This window comes from Oncorhynchus nerka, linkage group LG2 (genome assembly GCF_034236695.1).
Source record: "Oncorhynchus nerka isolate Pitt River linkage group LG2, Oner_Uvic_2.0, whole genome shotgun sequence".
NCBI lineage: Eukaryota > Metazoa > Chordata > Actinopteri > Salmoniformes > Salmonidae > Oncorhynchus > Oncorhynchus nerka.
Genome location: NC_088397.1, coordinates 22,160,690 through 22,170,126, shown reverse-complemented (window position 1 = coordinate 22,170,126; position 9,437 = coordinate 22,160,690). Strand labels below are relative to the sequence as shown.

General features: G+C 46.5%; 1 pseudogene; it reads right to left on the bottom strand.

Moving 5' to 3' along the window:
• Positions 1-294: 294 nt before the first annotated feature.
• Positions 295-9,428, bottom strand: LOC115117410 (histone-lysine N-methyltransferase PRDM9-like; annotated as a pseudogene).
• Between the last annotated feature and the right edge of the window lie 9 nt (positions 9,429-9,437).

Below are 9,437 nucleotides of genomic sequence, written 5' to 3'. Positions count from 1 at the left end.
TTCATTACTATAATATCTCCTAAGGCTTTAGAACGGCACCTCTATAAGGTACTATGCATGTTAAGGCAATACAGCACTTTCTATAAATACAGTATGGAGAATGCTTTATGGGATGTCCTATCTGTGTGTAGCTTATGTAGACTTGCTACAAGTGTTCATAACAGCTTATTGGCAGTCAGCAAGCAGCTCCCTGCAACATTCAGGTAAGGGTCAAACATGGACGAGTCCTGGCCTGTCATATTCAACATGTCTCACTGCAGTCACCCTCTCACACAGCACACGCGGAATCAAAGATGGTGTACACACAGTCAAACTAGATTTTTATTCCAACAAACAAACTATTTGCGGCATTTTGAGTTTTGGAATGCCACAGGTAACTCAGTTGGTGCTAGTGACTCAGTCAGGTGTGAGTACGCTTTTTAAGCTTCCTGACTGTCACACGGCCTCTCTCCTGTGTGAATACGCTGGTGTCTCTTAACACACCCTGACTCTCTGAAACTCTTCCCACACTGAGAGCAGTGATACGGCCTCTCTCCTGTGTGAATACGCTGGTGTGTCTTTAAATTTCCTGACACACTGAACCTCTTCCCACACTGGGAACAGTGATACGGCCTTTCTCCTGTGTGAGTACGTTGGTGCACCTTTAAGTCTCCTGATTGATGGAAACTCTTCCCACACTGAGAGCAGTGATACGGCCTCTCTCCTGTGTGAATACGCTGGTGTGTCTTTAAATTTCCTGACACACTGAACCTCTTCCCACACTGGGAACAATGATACGGTCTTTCTCCTGTGTGAGTACGTTGGTGCACCTTTAAGTCTCCTGATTGATGGAAACTCTTCCCACACTGAGAGCAGTGGTGAGGTCTTGGTTTCCCTGTGTCTCGTTGTTTCTGGGTGAGGAGTGTGATTGGGGTGCGATCTGGAGTTGTTGAACACTGCTGAGAGCCACTGGGTGGTGCTAGTGTCTCTGATCTAATCCCTTCACTCCTCGGCAGCCTGACGTACTCTTCCCTGTGGCATCTCTTCGTGTGCTTGTAGAGGTAGATCTGAGCCGTGAAGGAGAACGGACAACCAGAGCAGGAAAAGATCTGAGACTGGGACGACTCATTCACACCTGAAAGATAAGGAGGGAGGGGAGGAGAGAAACAGAAGGGGTGTTCAGAGAGGTCAAAGAGAATAGCAAGCTGGATAGAGAAACAGAAGGGGTGTTCAGAGGTCAAAGAGAATAGCAAGCTGGATAGAGAAACAGAAGGGGTGTTCAGAGGTCAAAGAGAATAGCAAGCTGGATAGAGAAACAGAAGGGGTGTTCAGAGGTCAAAGAGAATAGCAAGCTGGATAGAGAAACAGAAGGGGTGTTCAGAGGTCAAAGAGAATAGCAAGCTGGATAGAGAAACAGAAGGGGTGTTCAGAGAGGTCAAAGAATAGCCAGCTGGATAGAGAAACAGAAGGGGTGTTCAGAGGTCAAAGAGAATAGCAAGCTGGATAGAGAAACAGAAGGGGTGTTCAGAGGTCAAAGAGAATAGCAAGCTGGATAGAGAAACAGAAGGGGTGTTCAGAGAGGTCAAAGAATAGCCAGCTGGATAGAGAAACAGAAGGGGTGTTCAGAGGTCAAAGAGAATAGCAAGCTGGATAGAGAAACAGAAGGGGTGTTCAGAGGTCAAAGAGAATAGCAAGCTGGATAGAGAAACAGAAGGGGTGTTCAGAGGTCAAAGAGAATAGCAAGCTGGATAGAGAAGCAAATACTGAAAGAAAAAGTCTAATGATATCATTATATTCCACTTCACTTGAATATAGAGATGGAAAGAGGGGGAATTAAACCGGTAGTTCTAGAGCAGTGGTAGTCTAATATTTCTGGGGGAGACACTTACGTGAAAACACTCACTGGGTGAGCCACCGTAGCCTTCCCAAATTGATTCATATTCATGCTATTTGAAATACTATTAACAAGGACCATGAAGCTATTTGATTCACAATGTTTGGACACAAAATATGTCAAATCAGATAATGCCAAATTTCAGTGAAGGAAGCAGTGGAAGGTACTTAAGTAAAAATACTTTAAAGTACTACTTAAGTAGTTTTGGGGGGGGTATCTGTACTTTATTTTCCTACTTATATTGTTGACAACTTTTACTTCACTTACATTCCTAATGAAAATAATGTGCGTTTTACTCCTTATAATTTTCCCTGACACCCAAAAGTACTAGCTAGTTACATTTTAAATGCTTAGCAGGACAGGAAAATTGTCTAATTCACACACTTATCAAGAGAATGTCCCTGGTCATCCCTACTGTCTCTGCTCTAGCAGACTCACTAAACACACACGCTTAGTTTGTAAATGATGTTTGAGTGTTGAAGTGTGCCCCTGGCTATCCATAAAAACATTTCAAAAACAAGGATCCTGCAGTCTGGTTTGCTTAATATAAGGTTTGTTAAATGATTTATACTTTTACTTTACATACTTAAAGTATATTTTAGCGATTACATTTACTGTTGATACTTATGTATATTTAAAACCAAATACTTTGACTTTTACTCAAGTAGTAATTTACTGGGTGACTTTCACTTTTAGTTGAGTCATTTTCTACTAAAGTATTTTTTTACTTTGACTCAAGTATGACAATTGGGTACTTTTTCCACCACTGGAAGGAAGTATGTTTTGGGGTGAATGAAATGCATTTAAGGTATTGGAAAGTTCAGGAAAACATTAGGGATTGATCATCAAGCATTCTGTGGAGAAGCCATTTATTTCCACTAGTCATTCTGTGCAGATACGTTCACATCACTCCGCCTTCTAAACAAGGCCTGCACAGCCTGTGTGCCATAGATGGAAACAGACGATACGCGTTCCTGAGAATCTTCTAAACAAGGCCTGCACAGCCTGTGTGCCATAGATGGAAACAGACGATACGTGTTCCTGAGAATCTTCTAAACAAGGCCTGCACAGCCTGTGTGCCATAGATGGAAACAGACGATACGTGTTCCTGAGAATCTTCTAAACAAGGCCTGCACAGCCTGTGTGCCATAGATGGAAACAGACGATACGCGTTCCTGAGAATCTTCTAAACAAGGCCTGCACAGCCTGTGTGCCATAGATGGAAACAGACGATACGTGTTCCTGAGAATCTTCTAAACAAGGCCTGCACAGCCTGTGTGCCATAGATGGAAACAGACGATACGTGTTCCTGAGAATCTTCTAAACAAGGCCTGCACAGCCTGTGTGCCATAGATGGAAACAGACGATACGTGTTCCTGAGAACCTTCTAAACAAGGCCTGCACAGCCTGTGTGCCATAGATGGAAACAGACGATACGTGTTCCTGAGAACCTTCTAAACAAGGCCTGCACAGCCTGTGTGCCATAGATGGAAACAGACGATACGCGTTCCTGAGAATCTTCTAAACAAGGCCTGCACAGCCTGTGTGCCATAGATGGAAACAGACGATACGTGTTCCTGAGAATCTTCTAAACAAGGCCTGCACAGCCTGTGTGCCATAGATGGAAACAGACGATACGTGTTCCTGAGAACCTTCTAAACAAGGCCTGCACAGCCTGTGTGCCATAGATGGAAACAGACGATACGTGTTCCTGAGAATCTTCTAAACAAGGCCTGCACAGCCTGTGTGCCATAGATGGAAACAGACGATACGTGTTCCTGAGAATCTTAGCTTTCAGGCATGGGGTCATAGTCGCTAATAGCGGCAACCACTAAAAAGCAAGAGACAAATTTGTAGGAAGAAAACTACTTGAATATGCGCTAGAAACCGCTGTTACCTCTGTTTGCCCCAGCCACTATAGCGGATATAGAAGATTACTCACGTAACCACAGTTCTATGAAGTAAGCTGTGCATTCAGCTGACTGAGGGAAATACATTCATTACTGCATAGTGACTGCCTGTTCTAGAGGGACGAGGAAAGGGAATAGGGAGAGAGAGAGAAAGTACCTCTAGCGGAGCTCTTTCTGTCCCAGAGGAAGTCGAAGACGATGCCCAGGTCTCTGGCGTACTCCTCTCCGTACCAAACCAACAGCTCCTCTCCAACAGCTATAGGCTTCCAGCAGCGGTACAGAATCCCTCCTCTGTACTGGAACGCCACCAGATTCTGCTCTTCCTCACTACGGGCACAGTTCACATACCTGACAGAGAGAGAAGGAGTGGTAAGAGAGAGGGAAGGTAGTTTATTAGGATCCCCATTAACTGTTGCAAAAGCAGCAGCTACTCTTCCTGGGGTCCACACAAAACATGAAACATGACATAATATACAACATTAATAAACAACAGCTCAGTGGGAGACGATAAGAATTAAATCAATTCAGGTCAACATCATCGAACCAGATGAAAACACAGGAGGATAGAAAGATGGAGAGAGAGAGAGAGAGAGGGATGGAGAGAGAGAGAGGGATAGAGAGAGAGAGAAGGATAGAGAGAGAGAGAGAAGGATAGAGAGAGAGAGAGAGAGAGGGATAGAGAGAGAGAGAAGGATAGAGAGAGAGAGAGAGAGAGAGAGATAGAGAGAGAGGGATAGAGAGAGAGAGAGAGGGATAGATGGAGAGAGAGAGGGATAGATGGAGAGAGAGAGAGAGGGATGGAGAGAGAGAGAGAGGGATGGAGAGAGAGAGAGAGAGAGGGATGGAGAGAGAGAGGGATAGATGGAGAGAGAGAGAGAGAGAGGGATGGAGAGAGAGAGAGAGAGGGATAGAGAGAGAGAAGGATAGAGAGAGAGAGAGAGAGAGAGGGATGGAGAGAGAGAGAGAGGGATAGAGAGAGAGAAGGATAGAGAGAGAGAGAGAGAGAGAGAGAGAGATAGAGAGAGAGGGATAGGAGAGAGAGAGAGAGAGAGAGGGATAGATGGAGAGGGGATAGATGGAGAGAGAGAGGGGATAGATGGAGAGAGGGGATAGATGGAGAGAGAGGGGGATAGATGGAGAGAGATGGAGAGAGAGATGGAGAGAGAGATGGAGAGAGAGAGAGAGCGAGAGAGAGAGAGAGCGAGATGGAGAGAGAGAGAGAGAGGGATAGATGGACAGGGATAGATGGAGAGAGAGAGAGAGCGAGAGAGAGAGAGAGAGATGGAGAGAGAGAGAGAGAGATAGATGGAGAGAGGGAGAGAGAGAGATAGATGGAGAGAGAGAGAGATAGATGGAGAGAGAGAGATAGATGGAGAGAGAGAGATAGATGGAGAGAGAGAGAGAGCGAGAGAGAGAGAGAGAGAGAGAGCGAGAGAGAGAGAGAGAGGGAGCGAGAGAGAGCGAGAGAGAGCGATAGATGGAGAGAGAGAGAGAGAGAGAGAGAGCGATAGATGGAGAGAGAGAGAGAGAGAGAGGGATAGATGGACAGAGAGAGAGAGATAGATGGACAGAGAGAGAGAGATAGATGGACAGAGAGAGAGAGAGAGAGAGGGATAGATGGACAGAGAGAGAGAGATAGAGGGATAGATGGACAGAGAGAGAGGGATAGATAGATGGACAGAGAGAGAGAGAGAGAGGGATAGATAGATGGACAGAGAGAGAGAGAGAGAGGGATAGATAGATGGACAGAGAGAGAGAGAGAGAGAGGGATAGATAGATGGACAGAGAGAGAGAGAGAGAGGGATAGATGGACAGAGAGAGAGAGAGAGGGATAGATGGACAGAGAGAGAGAGAGAGGGATAGATGGACAGAGAGAGAGAGAGAGGGATAGATGGACAGAGAGAGAGAGAGAGGGATAGATGGACAGAGAGAGAGAGAGAGGGATAGATGGACAGAGAGAGAGAGAGAGAGGGATAGATGGACAGAGAGAGAGAGAGAGAGGGATAGATGGACAGAGAGAGAGAGAGAGGGATAGATGGACAGAGAGAGAGAGAGAGGGATAGATGGACAGAGAGAGAGAGAGAGGGATAGATGGACAGAGAGAGAGAGAGAGGATAGATGGACAGAGAGAGAGAGAGAGAGGGATAGATGGACAGAGAGAGAGAGAGAGAGGGATAGATGGACAGAGAGAGAGAGAGAGGGATAGATGGACAGAGAGAGAGAGAGAGGGATAGATGGAGAGAGAGAGATAGATGGAGAGAGAGAGATAGATAGAGAGGGATAGATGGACAGAGAGAGAGAGAGAGGGATAGATGGACAGAGAGAGAGAGAGAGAGATGGACAGAGAGAGAGAGAGAGGGATAGATGGACAGAGAGAGAGAGAGGGATAGATGGACAGAGAGAGAGAGAGAGGGATAGATGGAGAGAGAGAGATAGAGGGATAGATGGAGAGAGAGAGAGAGAGGGATAGATGGACAGAGAGAGAGAGAGAGGGATAGATGGACAGAGAGAGAGAGAGAGAGGGATAGATGGACAGAGAGAGAGAGAGAGGGATAGATGGACAGAGAGAGAGAGAGAGGGATAGATGGACAGAGAGAGAGAGAGAGAGGGATAGATGGACAGAGAGAGAGAGAGAGAGGGATAGATGGACAGAGAGAGAGAGAGAGGGATAGATGGAGAGAGAGAGATAGATGGAGAGAGAGAGATAGATGGAGAGAGAGAGATAGATGGAGAGAGAGATAGATGGAGAGAGAGATAGATGGAGAGAGAGAGATAGATAGAGAGGGATAGATGGACAGAGAGAGAGAGAGAGGGATAGATGGACAGAGAGAGAGAGAGAGAGAGATGGACAGAGAGAGAGAGAGAGGGATAGATGGACAGAGAGAGAGAGAGGGATAGATGGACAGAGAGAGAGAGAGAGGGATAGATGGAGAGAGAGAGATAGAGGGATAGATGGAGAGAGAGAGAGAGAGGGATAGATGGAGAGAGAGAGAGAGAGGGATAGATAGAGAGAGAGGGATAGATAGCTGGAGAAAAGACACACCTCATCCAGTTGGAGTGAGTGTCTCTCTTGGCATCAATGTACTCGTCACTCTGCTTGCTTTTGTAGATCTGAGGACCAATTGCATCTCAGCAGTTATCTCACTCAGCCAATCAGAACTTGGTGTTACGCTTTAATCAGACAGACAGACACGCTCCTCTCACCATCCAGGAGTATCCACTCTCCATGGCCAGCTCAGTGTCTGTGAGTTCTCCTTCATACGGTCCGTAGTGCGTCCCTTGGGTCACACTGTGTCCGTGGTTGAAGACCCCCAGCCCAGCTCCAGGGATGGCTGATGTCCTGACCTCTAGGCCGGGCGGCAGGGTGAGTCTGGCCCTGTCTGGGGACCCCAGGGGGGCAGGGGTGTCTGGGATGAAGAGGGGGGGACCGTGGAGCTCACACTTCTCGATGAAGAAAGACTTGCACTCCTCACAGACTGAAAGAGAGAGATGAGAAACAGCAGATTCTCTACACAATATACAAACTAACCATTAGGTACAGGATTGTATCATGTTTTATCTACTGGCTAGCATAAACAAGACATTAGAGGCAATTTAACCAAACAACAAAAATACTGCATCTATAAAGACCTTAAAAACAGGTTCATGAAGGTTTCACATAGAGATACACTGTATTTAGATGGAGACTCACAGAGGTAATCTTCGTCTCTCAGCTCCTCTTCCTCAGTATAGCCGACTCTGACTCTGCTGCGGAGGTTCACCTGCTTTAGCCACGCCCTCTTCATCTGCTCTGACACACACACTGGGTCCTGTAAGGAGGAGGGGAGGAAATGGTTCCACAGAGTAGCAACAGTGGTGTGGCTCACACCTGAGTAGAGTTATTACTCAGAGACATGTATTACAACTGATTACTAAATACTTGCGAGGATATGTTCATGGAATTAGTCAACATGAATAAAATAGCCTCTCTCCCCCTCCTCACTCACCCTGTGAGAGCTGCTGGGTGTGCTCTCTCCTTCACTCCCGCTCTCCTCCTGTCCCCCACTCGTCCACTCTGATTCCATCCCTCCTTTGCTCGCTCTCTCCTTTTCTCCGTCTCTCTCTTCGTTCAGCAGCTCCTGTTTCTCCTCTTCTCTCGCTCGTTCCTCCTCTTTCTTCCTCTCAGTCTCGTCCCTACTCTCTCTCGCCTCTCCTTCTTTCTTCCACTCCGTCTCGTCCCTACTCTCTCTCTCCTCTCCTTCTCTCTCTCCAGTTAGCTCATCCAGGTGAGGTTGTCTTGAAGGTTTTCTTCCCATTTTGTGACTGCACCAGTCAGTCCACATCCAGGTGTAAATACGTGTCACCACTGGTCCTCTGCTCAGCTGTGGTCTGGCTGGGGTCGAGGGGTCAGACCTTGTGGTTACCTGTGTAGCAGTGGACGTGGCTGAGGCCACCTCAGAGCTTGTCGAGGTTTTAGGTGTGGCTGTGGTGTCAGAACGTTTGGTTCTGGTTGGGGACGAGGTTAAGGTCTGTGAATCAGTAGGAGTTAAGGTCTCTGTGTTGAGGGTTTTGGTTAAGGCTGAGATAGCAGGTGAGATATTGGACCCTGTAGTCAATGATGTTTTAGTTGTTATGGACTGAGAGGGTTTAGAAGTGGTTTCTATTGAAGGTGTTCTGGACTGAGGGAGTTTAGAAGTGGTTTCTGTTGAAGGTGTTCTGGACTGAGGGGGTTTAGATGTGAAGGCTGTAGAATGTGTTCTGGACTTATTCTCCCTTCTCCTTTGAGTTTTACCCTGGTATTTTCTCTCCAAGTGAGGGGTCCATTCTTCCTCCACTGTGTCACTAGGTCCTTGTGGGGGCGATCTACGCTCTCTCTCCTTACCCTCCCGGCCATTCATCATAAATACAGGGACCAGCGGCTACAGACCTGGGGTGTATTCAGAGGTGGCACAATCCAAACTTTCCACATAGAAATATAATGAATAGAGAGGTCACGATTCCCTGATCAACCCGACAGACAATTATATCTGTTCTACACAACACATTTCTATCTGAGGCTAATGTCCTGAAACAGGCCACTGAGGAACAACAGAGAGCATTATCCTTCATCAATGCCTCAGAGATATATAGTACCTATAGCCAACATGGCCAAGTGGTTCCTCTTCATGTTTCTGTAGCGCTTTTTCTCCCATTCCGCCAAACTGGTCCATTTGTTCTGGGAAAAATACACATTCATCTCCTCACAGTCATCCTAAGAGTTAGCACAATACAGGTGTGCACACAGACACAAATAGCATCGGCCTAGTTGACTTTTAATAAGCACCAAAACATCTGAGACGTAATAGATGTTAGAAAACACATTTGACGTTGGTGCTACATGCTAAAGTTAGGCCTACTGTTGTCCATGTTGAACCTCACGTCATCACTAGAACTCATCTCTCTGCTGGTGTAGCACGTGTTCGCCTTTCGGTCCTCCGCCAGTGTTGCCAACTTAGCGACGTTGTCGCTATATTTAGCGAGTATTCAGACCCCTCTAGCGCACATTTTCAAAAAAGAGACTAGCGACTTTTTCTGGTGTTATTGGAGACTTTTGGAGACTCTGACGTGAAGCACGTGTCGTTCTTACTCTTCTCAATGAGCAGCGTGTTGCCAACTAATTTTCAGGGTAAGTTGCT